A 15,496-nucleotide genomic window follows, 5' to 3' on the forward strand; every position below is an offset into this window, starting at 1 on the left:
CTTTACGTCAATTTTATGTCAAAACAATAATTTATTATACTTTTTCAACGCACTTGTGTTAGTGAGCTTTTTTCCATTTATAGCGGGATTTGGGATTTGACAAGAGTTTCCAGAAAATTGTGCATGTCGTCATCATCACACTCAATAGTGTGTCTGCTGTAATAAATTAGAAGTGAGTTTGATAGCGCCTGTAAGCTAGGCAATACTGAGTGAGGAATGACTCAAGTTGATGAGATGATGATGGCTATAGGTCTTATGACTTTTTCTTTCTTTGTGAAATACACTTGCGATCCATTCGCAAGAGTATTTAGTTTTCTTTATGGTCGATGGAGTGTATTCGATTGTTTTCTTCCGTTTATCTCTATGTTAAGTCGCAAGCTCAGTTTTTCCAACCTATCATACTTCACACAGTTTTGCATTTCAGTTTAGACCATATTTTATGCTATATTATATTTATAACAAGTGCCTGTATTTATTTATTATATTTTATTTTTTTATATTTTGTAATTTACCATTTTCCTCGTTACATTTCATGTCCAAGCAATTTTGATATGTTTTTCTTTTGTTTTTTATAATTATATCATCTCTTAAATAGTTTATCGAACTCTTAATAGTATGATAGCTGACTTTCATCTCGAGATTCTGGACTGATACTCCAGTTTGCAGTTTCCAGCTATGAAATTTAAAATTTCGTGTATTAATATTCACGTATCTCAGAATGCACGTAAGCCTATCAATCTTCAGTTCTTAAATCATTTCAGATTACCATTTCATCGGGTCACCGGATTGAATTAATAGAGAAAGTACTTGTGAAATCGATTAGAAAGACATAAAGAAAATAATACCAAATAAAATGTCCAAAATGTGTGTGAACAACACCTGTATTATATAATATTTTTATTTCAGTCGCGTTAAAAAACGTCCTTATAAAAACCGATTTAATTATTGTTTTTTAATCTACTTCCTGCATGTTCCTTTCAAAACTCTTTCCCCTTGTATAATATATTCAAAATGAATGCGAGACATAGTGTACATTTGTAGATAGTAATATATTGTGGCCGGCTGGGATCGCGGATGCGAATTTAATATCTGTCAGAGACAGGGAGCCGAGCGAGCGTTCACACGTTTATTAATGTGAACGTTTTTGGTACTCGCTTTTTTAATTTTCCCTTTACCGTAGTGCGAAGTCAATCGATTTTTTTTTTAATAAAATACTGTCGTTGATTTTGTTCGACGTGTTTGATCTTGTACAACTACACGGATAATATCAACATTTCATAGAATTTTGTTAACTTTCAGAAATGTTTCAAATACAATATCGATATAATCATTTTTTGTAACGAAGTTCTTCAACGCGGCTTACGGTAAAGTGAACTGGGAGAGATCATCACGTAAGGAAAATGGCGTTATGCCTCCAGGCGACCTTTCCTCTCGTTTCATTTTTTCTGTCTCTTTCTATTCTTTTCGTTTTTATAAAAAAACAATCGTTACTGTTTTAATTCATACGGAACTTTTGATAACAATTTTATATTATGCCATTAATCATACGTTGTTGATTTAATTGTTTCTTCAATACGTAATAAAATGACAAAAGCAACTTCGTTCTATCTGTGTGTACCACGACAGATGTCGTGTGTGTCGTGTGTGTGTGTGTGTGTGTCGTGAAGTTCTTTTCTTCGCGCTTCTTTTCTTTTAGTATATATAGTGTATATTTTGTATAATAGTGGATATTATAAAATCAATACGTATAGGACAAGTGAAACATCTGATACCTATACACGTACTTCTTTATTACAGACCCAAAATGGTGTCGGTTTGATAATAAATAATAGCTACTATGTATCTTATCAAGTCTCCTCAGTGGAATCCATATTCCAAAAAGGTGATTAAATTATTTAATGATATCATCTAAATTTATGTTTCAAAAGCGCTTGAAGAGCCTACTATAATAAAGTATACTAAGAATTTTCCTGATTAAGTAACAAACGCAAACCTTACTGATATTACGTTAAGGTGTAACGTAGAAAATACGTGTATCATGGTGAGGACAATCGTAAAGTTGAATTATGTCTATAGAATATATTCTATTAATGTGTGCAAGACGATATGGTTAGAAAGAATGTTACTCGTGAGATGACGTCCGACTGAGAAGTGTGGAAGAAGATGACGTGCTGCGCCGACCCCGAGTAAAATTGGGATAAGGGCAGGAGGATGATGATCTATTTAACATTAATATTTATTTTTACTATTAATTAAAACTATGTTACAGAGTAATATGTAACATCGTAAAACCAATGGTTAAACTCATATAATGGTAGTCGGTCCACGTACATGACAAAACAAGACATTTTTTAAAACGTGAACTAGCGTTGTTTTAGCGAAACATCCGACATCTAAAGTTTTCTGGTAAAAATATCAAGAAAACGCGACACGTTTTTAATAATATATTTTACGAAAGATAATCTTCTATAGCAGCGTATTATAAGCGGGTCGACTGCACTGTCAGCAACGCGCGTCCTCGCTCCGTATTTCGCTGTTATGAGACATCTCATTTCATGTGTTCATTCCTATTGTACCCGATGGGAGAGTCGTTGTTTACACAAGGATTCTGTGTGACGTTTTGTAAAATTTTTGTACATATCTTGAATTTCCCAAGCTTCCCTGTGTGTAAGTTTCACAATATTTTCTTGTAATCCGGTGATCCATTATGAAATTGTTTACGAACGTTTCGCCATTTTATGTCTGACCCGGTAACATAATATTATTGAATTGTTCGAATAATATATCTAAACAGTTTTGTATCTTATTAATCTTAATAACATACTTAAATCAGTTTTAAATAAGATTTTATGAACATAATTTTAAAATATTGTGTAATTATTTATGAAATTTGTGAACATGAATCAGTTTCATGAATTATAATTGATATATACATACATCAATAAATATTACGAAGTCTATGTTTTTCTTATTTAGTGTAAAACATGTATGTATATTGCTAATGTACATTTTTAATAATTAAAAATTAATAAAATAAAATGTGTGAGCACTTATTTCAATATTTTTTTTTCACGTATGTATACTAGTGTTTCTACGAAAATATCACTAATCATTATATAACTTTATTATTCTCGATTCTATATTTATATCTCACTGTGTATTATGTCAAATGTTTATTTTATTCCAATTAAAAGCAAAGTTTTTTTTTAATAAGTATTCGCCCAGTGGTAGAAATTTGGTCATAATTCGTTTCCAAATTCGATTAAACAATGATTTATAATTAGACTATTATTCCTGATACAATTTACTTTCTTATGTAATAAATAACGCGTCGAGGTAACGCTATATAAGAGTGGCCATTACACGCTGATGTAAGAGCAAGAATCGTGCGCTTACCAGATGTAGGGATCCAGTCGAGCCAGTTGAAGTCAAACATAACTCGCTAGAAATGGTCCAAGTTATAAGACGTTAGAGAATATATACGCGAATCTACAACACAATTATATATACATACTATATTTGAAGCATATTGTTAATAAAATAGCCGTGAGGTCATTGATCTTTACCTTTTCTGCTTTAAGTTGATACGGATAAATCGCTTTTTTAACCTTACGTTTGATTATAATTCAGACACTCACACATAGTCATACTCTGTCTTTAAATTAAAATAGATATGTCAACGGGCACATGGATAACCTTAACATTGTAAGTAACCACCTCCAGCTATAGACAATGACACTGTTATTGACATAAACTGTTTCAATCTATGGCAAAGCATTCTTGGCTTAAATGACTAAATTATACATACATATACTCGTATATTAGACACTGCCAAGCTCGATTTTAATAATAGTTTATTTATATTTTCATATTTTTTTATACTACAGTATGCACTATTTTGCCCGCTACATCACCCTGTCACTCACCTCCATAGGTTGACTGAAAGAAATCTCTTTTAGAGATAAGTCCACCTTTGCCTGTACATATATTACTGTACCATCTTTGTAACATATTTTAGTGCAATAAAGAATATAATATAGTTTATCCCTTTTAAATGGTATATCATTGTAACGTTTGCCTTTGATATGGGTAAACGTAAATTATCAGACCAGAGTTAATCAAGCCCGATGATCAAATCCCTACCAACTAGTTAAATATGATTTATTCTAATAAATATCTGATACGATCTGGGTCGATCTTGTAATCTAAATTTGATTATTAAGCAAATAAAGCAAATTATAACATTATTTTACTTAGTAGTAGTTGTGCAAGCTCACGTGGGTTGACCACCCACTCATCATATTTTCCTCCGTCAAACAGAAATACTTAGTATCGTCATATTTTGGTTTGAGCGGTGGGTGAGCGAGTGTATTTACACGAACAACAAACATTATATCTTCGTTGCCAAGGTTGGTGGTGCATCGGCGATGTAGTCGATGGTTAATATTTCCTACATTGTCAATGTCTTATCAGCAAGATCATATTTGAAAGCCTGTCTGCCTATTTGAAATATATTTTTTTAATAAATAGATTACAAGTATTTTCATTATATTGTCTCAACATGCTTCTTAATTTAAATAAACCAAAGCTTAAGGTTATCAAAAGCAATCACATCGCACTGTTTTTAAATTTTATTAATAACCTTTCAATAAATTAGCTAATTTAAGCAAAATTCTCAAATTTTACTAGTGACGAGATATGATAGATAAAACATGTATATAAACAAACTCTGCATTCATATATATTAGTATAGATTCTCTAAACAGAATTAAATAGCAATGATAAGATGTGACAAGAATATTTTCAATCGCTCTATCCTGAGTTCTGACACAGAACATCTTCACCGATTACCCGCGCCACTCCCACCCGAGGGGTAATCACCCCTTATTGTTCCCTCAGCGAACCCTAATGCATGACACTATTACGCTTGATGTGAACTAATGCTTCGAATGTCTTTTTTATAACGAAATTATTGGTATTTAGGCGTGACAAAAAAATGTAATTATAATTCAAGGGATGGTTTTTAAGGCCTCCCGGGAATTTTTAGTGACGTAAACAATGAAAATTACATCACATTTTACGTTTTAATTCTAGTGGAACTTTTGAACGTGTACATTAAATATTATTATTGTTTTTTTTTTTACATTCATTTATAAGGTTGGGTTTTTTTACTATGGATATTCGTTTTAATCATTTTCTTGTCCAGTATGACAAATGATTTACGCTTTTCGTGTAACTAATGTATCAGATATTTCGTCAAGAAATCTGTTAATTTATTACTAAGTTTATTATTAATGTAATTTTTAAAAAAATGTATTGATGTCTCTATTTTTCACATAAGAGTACACACTAAAATATGTATTTAATATTTCTCTAATTTTTTCATTATTTGTGTAATAAAGATATATGCAATCATCAGTGAAAAAGTATTTGAATAGAAAATCAACAAGCTTTCCAGCTCATATTTTAACGCGGAGCGCGCGCCTTCGCAAGTGAATAGATCTATACGCTGTAGAGCGCTCTTTAAACGAAACATAATTAAATTGTTGCACATAATGTTATTATTTTCTTAATCATCTGAGTCAGGTCTTTAAGGTAAGCATCATAGAGTTTCATTTAGCTGACTATATGTATAAATAACAACAACCTCTTTTGTATAATAGCTTTTTTTACATAGTTACAGATTTCGTGTTCAAGGTTTGAATCCCAGAGCAGTTAACTTATGTATTGGTTTCTTGGCCAATTTTTATAACCAACCCAAGCTATGAAGGTTGCATTGCAATACTCAGATGACTCGCAAAACACGTGAACCCAAGTATATGACAAATTCTTGGATTTTGATCTCCACACTCCACATGCAATGTAAGGGTACTTGTGTTTGAACACACTCTACTACACAAATAAATATTCATTTTCTGTCAAGATCGAAAGTCGGTCAAATGAACTTATGTAATATTTTTAAAAGTATCACTGTTCGTTCTAAACTATTCGTATTTCATACAATACGTAGAAAAAATTGCTATAAATAGATTTTGACGTAACCGTAAGCAAGGTCATATAAATTAAAACATTCCAAAGGGAGGCTTTGGGTTCTAGATTATAGTAATAAAGATAATTAGATATCATAAACCCAAATTAATTCTAGAATTGTCTCTTCTATCTCATATTTTATTACTATTTTTTTAAGGTTGATGGACCTTCCTTTCTGGACTAACGGACTATTCTTTAAAAACTTTTTCAATCTCTCACATTTCTCATGTTATTTTGATGTCGCATCTCACTTTCTGATAAATCAGAATTGGGATCTATGTGTGGTGCCTTGTGCTTCAAATTTTTTTGTTAGATAATATGGATGTCTGACCGATCAACAAATTCTTATTTCAAAATTAAAAATAATATAAGACTGATGTTTACTTTTTTTTTTCTTTATTCATCCTTAAACCAGATAAACCTTTAAATTTAACTTTTTAATTAATATTTAGAAAGAAAAATATATTTATAATTATATTTTTTAATGTTAATTAATATATAATAAAGTCTACAAGAATTCGTCTTGTCGATCGAGCGTCACCGAATACAAACATTCCCATTTGTAACATTAGTAAGATAAATCAGTTATTTTTTATGGACGAGACTGTATATGGTGCTTGTTAAACATAAAAGTTTATATGACGTAAATTATTTATGATTTTTAATCTTGAATGTTAGGCTGAGCAGAATACTGTAATGAAAATTTTATTTCGAATAAAATTTAATCGCATTAATTCCTTTGAGGATACTTTAGATCATTTTTTATTTGTAATAGAATTAATGCTTATGAAGACGTCGCCTTCAAAGGAACTTCAATTAATATTTAAACTTCTGTATTTTCAAAGAATCGTTAGTGTTTGACGTTTATCATTTCTCTTCGAAACATTTTATATTCATCGCTTAGAATATCCGAATATTTTTTACCGTAATTTAGATGATTTGTATCATAAAGTGTCTGGTTTTAATGAGTCGTGATGTATAAAATATTTCGGGAAGAAAAATAACGAAGTATATTATTTCACAACGTCGATGTTGGGTTTTATATTATTTATTCAAAAAAAAAAAAACTGATGTTTTTTTTTTCAGATATATATTACATGTAATTTACATTTTTTTTTTTTTAATAAAACCTGTTCTGAATTTATTATTTATGAAAATGTTATACAACACGTAACCACACAATTTTTGATAATTGAATTAAATTCAAAATGTTATTTTTCCTTATATCGCCATACGGTACTTATAACATTATGAATGTCATATAAATAAAATTAAAATAACAATATAATTATTATTTATATAAAACTTATAAAGCTATAAGAAAACATTGACATAATTATCTTCACAATTTAATACAGGCAAGCGTCATGTCATATAGAAATCCCTATTAACACTTACAAAATTTCGTACGAACATAAAGTGTGCTCTCTCAGCGCCATACTTTAAAATTACCTTGACACGAACGCACATCATATTAAAGCCCTGATTGTATATATTGTGACGCGAACGACCCGCCCGTCATTTAAATGCCATCGGCTTCCGTTACAGGTGTGAGAGACATTTCACCTGGCCATTCCATGTTGGGGATGTCTGATTTTCGGGGCTTTTAGTCTGTTTTCATTCCGTAAATTTAAAATCCGGCTTAGTCTTTCAATTAACAGTTTCACTTTAATATATACGAAGCAGGTAATTGTGTATAGTTAACATTTAAATATAAGGTGTTTGATAGAGTCTGACGACTATGAAGGTATTTTTAAAACATTTTATTAAGGATTTGGTTTAGACTCGGTTTTTGAATTATGATAAATATTTGATTGCACAAAGATAATTATTTATTTTTTAAAACAAATGTTTATATTTGTTGTACTTTAGGTGTTTATAAATCTCCATATTATATTTCCCAAATAAATAGATAATTTTCAATTCCTATGTATATAGAATTTATATGATTGTTCATAATATCTATAAATATATATAAAATATCCTTTATATAAAAATATATAATTATCCTTTCAGACTAGAATTGTTTCATTTAAAAAATTAAATTAAAACATATTAAAGCTATGTTAGTATAGAATATTACATTTGCAAGCAAAATGAAAACCTGTAAATTTGAAAAATGAGATTTTAGAAAATCCCTGAAACGTACAACTTTCTATATAAGTATATGTCTTTTAGGGAAAACCGTCCTAAAACCCACGAACCTCTAGTTAATACACAAATCACGAGAGCAATTCAATACACGTATTGCATGTTTGACAGTACACCGCAGACAGGCACATAGTGTGCTTAGTTGATCCCACATTGTACTCAGTGCTCAATACATAAGCCTAAGTAGATCAAAAAGATAATAAGCGCCATATCGTAAACACACCTTAAAGGTAATTTCATATTATCTCGGTTATAATCTTCTGTTAGTTATATTTCCCTGGTATTATTTTAGTTGCATAAGTACATTCACACAGTTCAGGTTTAAAGGAGCTTATATGAAATCAGTCCAATTAAAAACGATTTAATCTATCTATGTATTCGATAAAATCTGAGATTGCTCAATAAGGTTACTCGGATTTTTAATTGAACATCGCGTGCTTATGTCACTGAGTTTTTATGCTTAATTTGTTAAATAACTAAAATGTTCATTGAGTGAAAACACATCTCAAAACACGTTGTGGTCAATATAAGAAAGTTTAGAGTGAAATTGTTGTTATGGCTCTGATAAAAACACTCATGACGCGTTAAGTCTAACACAGGAAGATCACATAGCGAATTGCACAAACAAATTGTGGCAGTATAGAAAACCCTAGAGTCTTAGTAAAGGACTTAACTATAAAAGCGTATGCTTGAAAAATTGCGTCTTATCAAATTTGCAAGAGTTTTATTCCAGTACACCTAAGTAAAATAACGAAATTGTTCCAATAAAAGACAGAGTTTAGTATTTAAACGTAACTCGTGTATATCGATAGTCCCAAACATAATTCACGCACAAGATTCTTTGAACAAAAAAAGTCAGAGTATTTAATTAATTTGTAATCTAAATGACAATAAACAGTAAAATTTATTTAATTATTCTCAGTTACCATAGCTTAAAAAATGTATAAAAAGTCTACAAATAAGGTCATATCGAGCGTGAAACGGCAAAATGTATCGGTGTAATAGTATCTCTAGTTTCAAATTTAAACAATGTGACTAGAATTCCTAACGACGATAACTTACCGTTTTCATTTCAGTTGTGATTTCGTACCGATTGCTTAGGGCAGAGCCTGTTTGATCTGATACGTTTGTTGAATCTTTCATGAGCTTAATAATACAACTGTGTTTTCGCTAAATAGTTCAGCGAAAGAATATTGCAAAGTTAAATTAATTGTTATAAAATTCTCAATATTTAACTTTAATTAAAAATTATATTTGATAAATGTTTACAAAGTTTATATTCATTACTAGCCGTGCCCGCGACTTCGTGCGCGTTGTTTGAATTTAAGTTATTTGGATATTGTAGCGTGATTTTATTTTTATTCTATATATAATTTTAAAATAAAAGTAGGTTAAGTTATTCCTTTACATCCGCTATCTGCCAGTGAAAGTCCTGTCGAAATACGTTCAGCCGTTCCAGAGATTAGCCAGAAAAAACAGACAGACAGGCAGACAAAAATTGTAAAAAATGTTATTTTGGTATATGTACCGTGTACACATACATATGCATTTAGTAAAAATGGGCTATTTTAATATTACAAACAGACACTCCAATTTTATTATATGTATAGATAGTATGATTATAGAACAAGTTTTTTATCACTTTTCGTAAAAGGTTTATTTATAAAAAAAAAATAATACAAAAAATGGCTATCTCGGGACGCCTGGCAGTAAATCTTGGAATTGACGGTCATTGAAATAAATAAAAAAAATCAACAAATAAATATATATGTATAGTTTGTCTGCTTAAAAATGCTAATTTTAGGATCTACCAATAACATTTAAACAATTTATTTTGTAAAAGTATTTAAAACGGGATATTTACCATGTTTTTTATTTTTATTTGGTGGAGCTCGATATTTCGACATTATCTACGAATGTCTTGTACACGAGACAGTCTCCTATCCCGTTTTAAATACTGTTAGTAATAAAAATAACCAAGTTAATTTAAAAAAGGTAAAAAATTATTTCGTGTATGTCTTCCGTCCATCCGCTAACGTCCGTTACAATCTACGGATAAATAAATCTGAAAATGACATACTGTACATATATTTATATATATTTATAATTATTGTTAAAATGAAACCCTTTAATGAAGGTTCAAAGAGATATATTACACCTAAGGCTGACCTGATCATTAAGTAGACGAGGACATTCACAATTTTCTCTAATTAATTCGAACCTCGCAGTTTCGATGGAAACCTCAATGTCCCAAGGATCAAGTACCATCCTCATTCCTAATTGTGCCTTACGAGCTCCATTCGAACCGCTTTTAACTAACCACCATTGCATTATATACCTTATACTTTTATTCATAAGAACTCTATTCACGTGGACCATTAGCACAATTGATCGAGACGTGATTCTTAACGTCTTAACAATAAGAGCTATTACAGAATACATATGAGAAGTTTGCACCAATGGTGCTTCAATCTATAAGTGCTATTTAGAGCGAAAAGAGGTGGTACCAATTACGTGGTAATTTAATACTATTTATAGACTTTATGGGCTAATAATTATTAAATAGTTAAAAATAGTTCAATAATTTATAACTAGAAGGTGAGATGTTAGTTTTTGGGGACTGGATTTTTTTATGATATAATTTTCGTTTGAATATCTAAATATTATTTATGAACTTTTTAATGAATTTTTTTTAATGTATTGTTCAATGTCTTACTGGAGTTATAATTATACTAACATAGAACATAATATTGGAATTACATAATATGCCTTGAGGTTTAAATTATATATGAAATATATATTTTAATAGGTAATCAAAACTGGAATTTCGCTGTAGTGATGGAAAAAAACAATTTACATACAACAAGAATATATTAAAACTTCAAGTTGAAAAGATAAATCGTAGCTTTTAAGATAGTAAACATTATATTTAATTCCATAGTTAGATTCGAAAATTAATCTTCTGTAAATATTTAGCTGTAAAAAACGCTTTACGCGAATTTTTCACTTAAAACCGTTATTCCAGCGGTAATAGCTGTGAAGGCGAAATTTTTAAAGGCCAGAGACCAATTTATATTAAAATTGCATATTTGTTAGAACAACTTACGAAGGAAAGCGATTATTGTAAAAGACCCCGTGTAATTAATCACAAAGGCCTCTGTAAGCGTATCGGAATGAAGCCAATTTTTACCTAACTTTAAAAATGTAAGTTCACATTGTCAATTTGGTTCTTTTTTTTTAATTTTGTTGGTTTCTTGCCAGCTCTGAATCGTTTTAAGCGAAGTTAATACAATTTAAATGCATTGAGCAGTATACTTATTATTTGCATTTTGCTGGAACGATTTATCAAATGTATTTGTTGTATGACTACTTTATATATATATATATATATTAGAGATAATTAATTTAAACGGGTATACGACCTCATTTATTGGAATGACAATAACACACGTGTTTAACGTTTTAAAGGTTGTTTGTAGGGAGATGTCAATTGTAAAGAATATAAGACGGGCACGTATTGGGTTACACAGCCGTTTGATGGAAATATAAAGATTTAATGATGTATCTGTCAGTGTGTGTTCCTTTGTTGAATGAGGCACTTGGTCTTGGGACAGCGCTAGCGCCAGACGTGCGTACTGACTGAATTAGTAAAATCAACATATCAGACGACAATAATAATCATTTAGATGGCTATCCATGTGAATCTCCGACATATATAATATATATCTGGGTTTTGTTCTAGCCCGCCTATGTAGGTATCACTACCTACCGCCAAGCAGTAATACTTAGTTCTCTTGTGCTCCGGCTTAAAGGGAGAGTATGTTCATGTGGCTACAGGCACATGGTACGAGTATCTTTGTTCCCAAGGTTTGGTGGCACAAAAGTAATAGCTTATATTTCTTATAGCACCAATATCTATGAGCAATGGTGACCACACATATTAATATATATACATATGGGTTATACCAGCTTAAAGGATTCAAGACTACAAGGCAAGATGCATTACTTAATTTTACTGAGTTTAACTCATCTAAGTGGTAATGAAAAATACGTGCTCTCTTTGATGAAACAGATAAATGTCTACCCAACCGAAAAAACATTACCGAATTAGCAACGAAGTGGAATAAGCCCTAAACCTTGAGCCCATTAGTAAAACATTTACATTACTTACCTTTAAAATATTCTATTATTAATAATTTGAATATTTTCGATGCTTCTTACTTAATCACGCGTAAACGAGTGAACTAAATTTTAATTAAATATTTAAATTTAAAATAGAGGCTGATAATTTCTAAAAATACTTTTTGATATGATTTATAAAATAATTTATTTTAATGAATTAAATAATGTAAAATATTTTTTGTCACAAGGAGCTAAGTGTTTTGCACTTTATCAAAGAAAATAAAAAAGTTTAATCAGACTCGCGCTAAACTTATGCTTCGTCAGTACTTTTCTCTCCAACGTTGAAGTTTATTTTCTTTGTCTCGTGATATTATTATAAAATTTATAATTTTAAACATGTATTTAGAATATTTTTTTTATATTTCATATACCTTAAAGAGTCTAGATATTATTTATATATATACATGTGCGTTCCAATTTTAAATAAATATAGAAAATCATCATTCGCCTTTCCTCGTCCCATTTATTTGGGGTCGACGCTGTATAACATTGTAAGGAAAACGATTTGCCAGACTTTTACAGCCTGCCTGCCTGAGGCTAACCCTTTTAGATAATGCGTTTGTTGATGAGTTATCTCATCGCCGTATAGGTTGTTGAAGCTCAAAGTGTTAATGGCAGCACAGGGCGTGTTAAACATAAAAAAAAATCATTTAACTTTGCCAATCGAGATACGGCTGATATATTTTTTTATAAAATAGCTAAATAGCTCGCATTTGAGTCACCAGGTTGTAAATACCACCGTCAATAGACATTTGATGCTGTTGGAAGTATTAAACTGTTAGAAATATTAACCGTTTCTTCAATACGCCGCTAAGCTTGAAGACCTAATATCATATGTCTCTTAGGCATGTTAAACTGGCACAGTCAGTGATGAGGTTAATATTTATCTGTAATCTATAATTAAAAAAACTGTAAAATAAGTAACAGCATGAATAATATATGGGTGAATAAACAAATGAATCTTTTCATAACAATAAAATACGATACGAATACTATAGCATTACCAAACCCATCAATTCAACTTGAATCATAATAAATCCTCCATACAAATGTGCGGTGACAGATCAATACACACGCCGCGAATTGCTCTCAGTAGGAAAATAAATAAGATAGTGCACTCCATCCGCCAACGACCAGAGTAATAACATGGTCCGCGCTTGATGTACCTCCGTTGAAAATACACGCATTCACGAACAAATATGAAAAAATGTGTTATTTATTACAGCACGACCCACCGCGGTCGTTGGTGGAAGTAAAAAATATATGTTAATGCAACTTCAGCGCCACACAATCGATTACACGCAAAAACGTACCTATTCAATATTTTTTGTGACACCGCGCTAAAATGCTTGATTAGATAAATGTGAAGGTCGAGATGGCACACCGACTCTCTTAATATAAAAACAGATGTATCGTGGGTTATGTATTCAATAACAAACATTGATGATATAATGTCATATAAATTTATAACGCTTAAGAATATAAAAATAAATTGTGAATAAAAACGGTAACAAAAAATAAGTTTAAATAATAAACCTACATATAATATAGAAAGAGACAGAGTGAAAGAGAAAGAGTCGTTTGGAGGGGCTGTAATGCTTTACCCTCACATGACAATTTCTGCCAGCTTACTATACTTTAAGTGGCGAAAAAGAACATCGTTCAAAAAAAGAACTTAATCGCACGACTCTACATTGCAAAATTAATTTATGTTCTAAGCTTTAACTCTATGTCTTAAGTTTCAGCTTAGCGTTGATAATAATCAGTCGGTCAGGACATTTTATATTAATTTATAGATACGCGCTTTCAACTCACTGGACGCCATTGATAAAAATTAAGAATTTTGTAATTTTTTTCAGACATATAATATAAATCTTTATGTTGGTAACGCTGGCTATACAAGGTAGCCTAAGTACAATATTTATACCATATAAGTATGAAGTAACAATTAATAACTTTAAAATAATATATGGAAATCAATTTTTAGATCTATATATATAACTCAAAGACAATAGTTAAACATGTTTAGAAAATTCATCACCTAAGAGGATGAAAATTAGGATGAAAGATTTCATAGATATTTGTCCCTTTTGTCACTTAGAAGTATTGAAGTCACTGTCTTCTTTTATGTAAGTCTTATTTTTATAAGTATATGACATTGGTTACAGTCTTTTTGAAAATACGTCATATAAGAGGGTGAAATTTGGACTCAGATTGTGTAGAAGTTCATTTCAACTGTTGAAATATGGAAGTACGTATACTATTTTTGAAAATTCATATTTTAAGTGGGTGAAATTGAAGATGAAATATCATATAGAAGTTCATTTTTGATGTCGATATTATACGCTGGCTTATTTTTATGACTTAAAGAAGATGTTACAACGCTTTCTAAAAATTCTTTCTTCCAAGGAGGTGAGATGAGGATGGGGGTTCGAATGTAAAATCCTTAATTTTTCAGATTCAATGGGCTTCTGAAATCTAAATAAGACTTACAGTTTACAGCTAGTAATATAAATAAAAATTCATTATATAAAAAAAAAACTCGCAAGTCTCTCTGGTGCGAAGCTACGACTAATATCTAGTAGAATATATAGATTTAATGTGAGCTAAATGCTACATTTATGTGCGTGTGAATATCAAAACGAGCGCCTAGTTCACCCATCAATAAGTAATCGCGTACGCGTGGCAAGTGATTAAACTATACAAGTTGATCCCTGTTCAGACATTAATATGCTATTACTCAACCCCCTACAAACTTTACTTAAACTACTTTAAGAAAACGCTTAAAATTTCCAAGTGTATTTAAACAACACATTGAAAATCGTGCAGAAGTTAAACATCGATTAAGATAAGAATAGCAGCCGAATGAAGCCAAGCAAAGTTCCAACCTTAGCTTAATTAACTTCAATGGCATAAAATCGATTACGCTGACGTGAATCGAGATAGCCGAATCGATATACGTACAATCCTCGATCGCTTTCTTGGCTCTAATTCGCGTTTTATCAGTCGAACGATTTTTATCACAAAAAGTAACTACATTCCGAAAGCCATCACAACTAAAGTAATAAAACGGCAGAGAGCCGTCTATCTACAAATCAGGGAAAATTATAGAATGGAATTCCATTTGAGTTTT

This window comes from Vanessa atalanta, chromosome 9, assembly GCF_905147765.1.
Source record: "Vanessa atalanta chromosome 9, ilVanAtal1.2, whole genome shotgun sequence".
NCBI classification, from domain to species: domain Eukaryota; kingdom Metazoa; phylum Arthropoda; class Insecta; order Lepidoptera; family Nymphalidae; genus Vanessa; species Vanessa atalanta.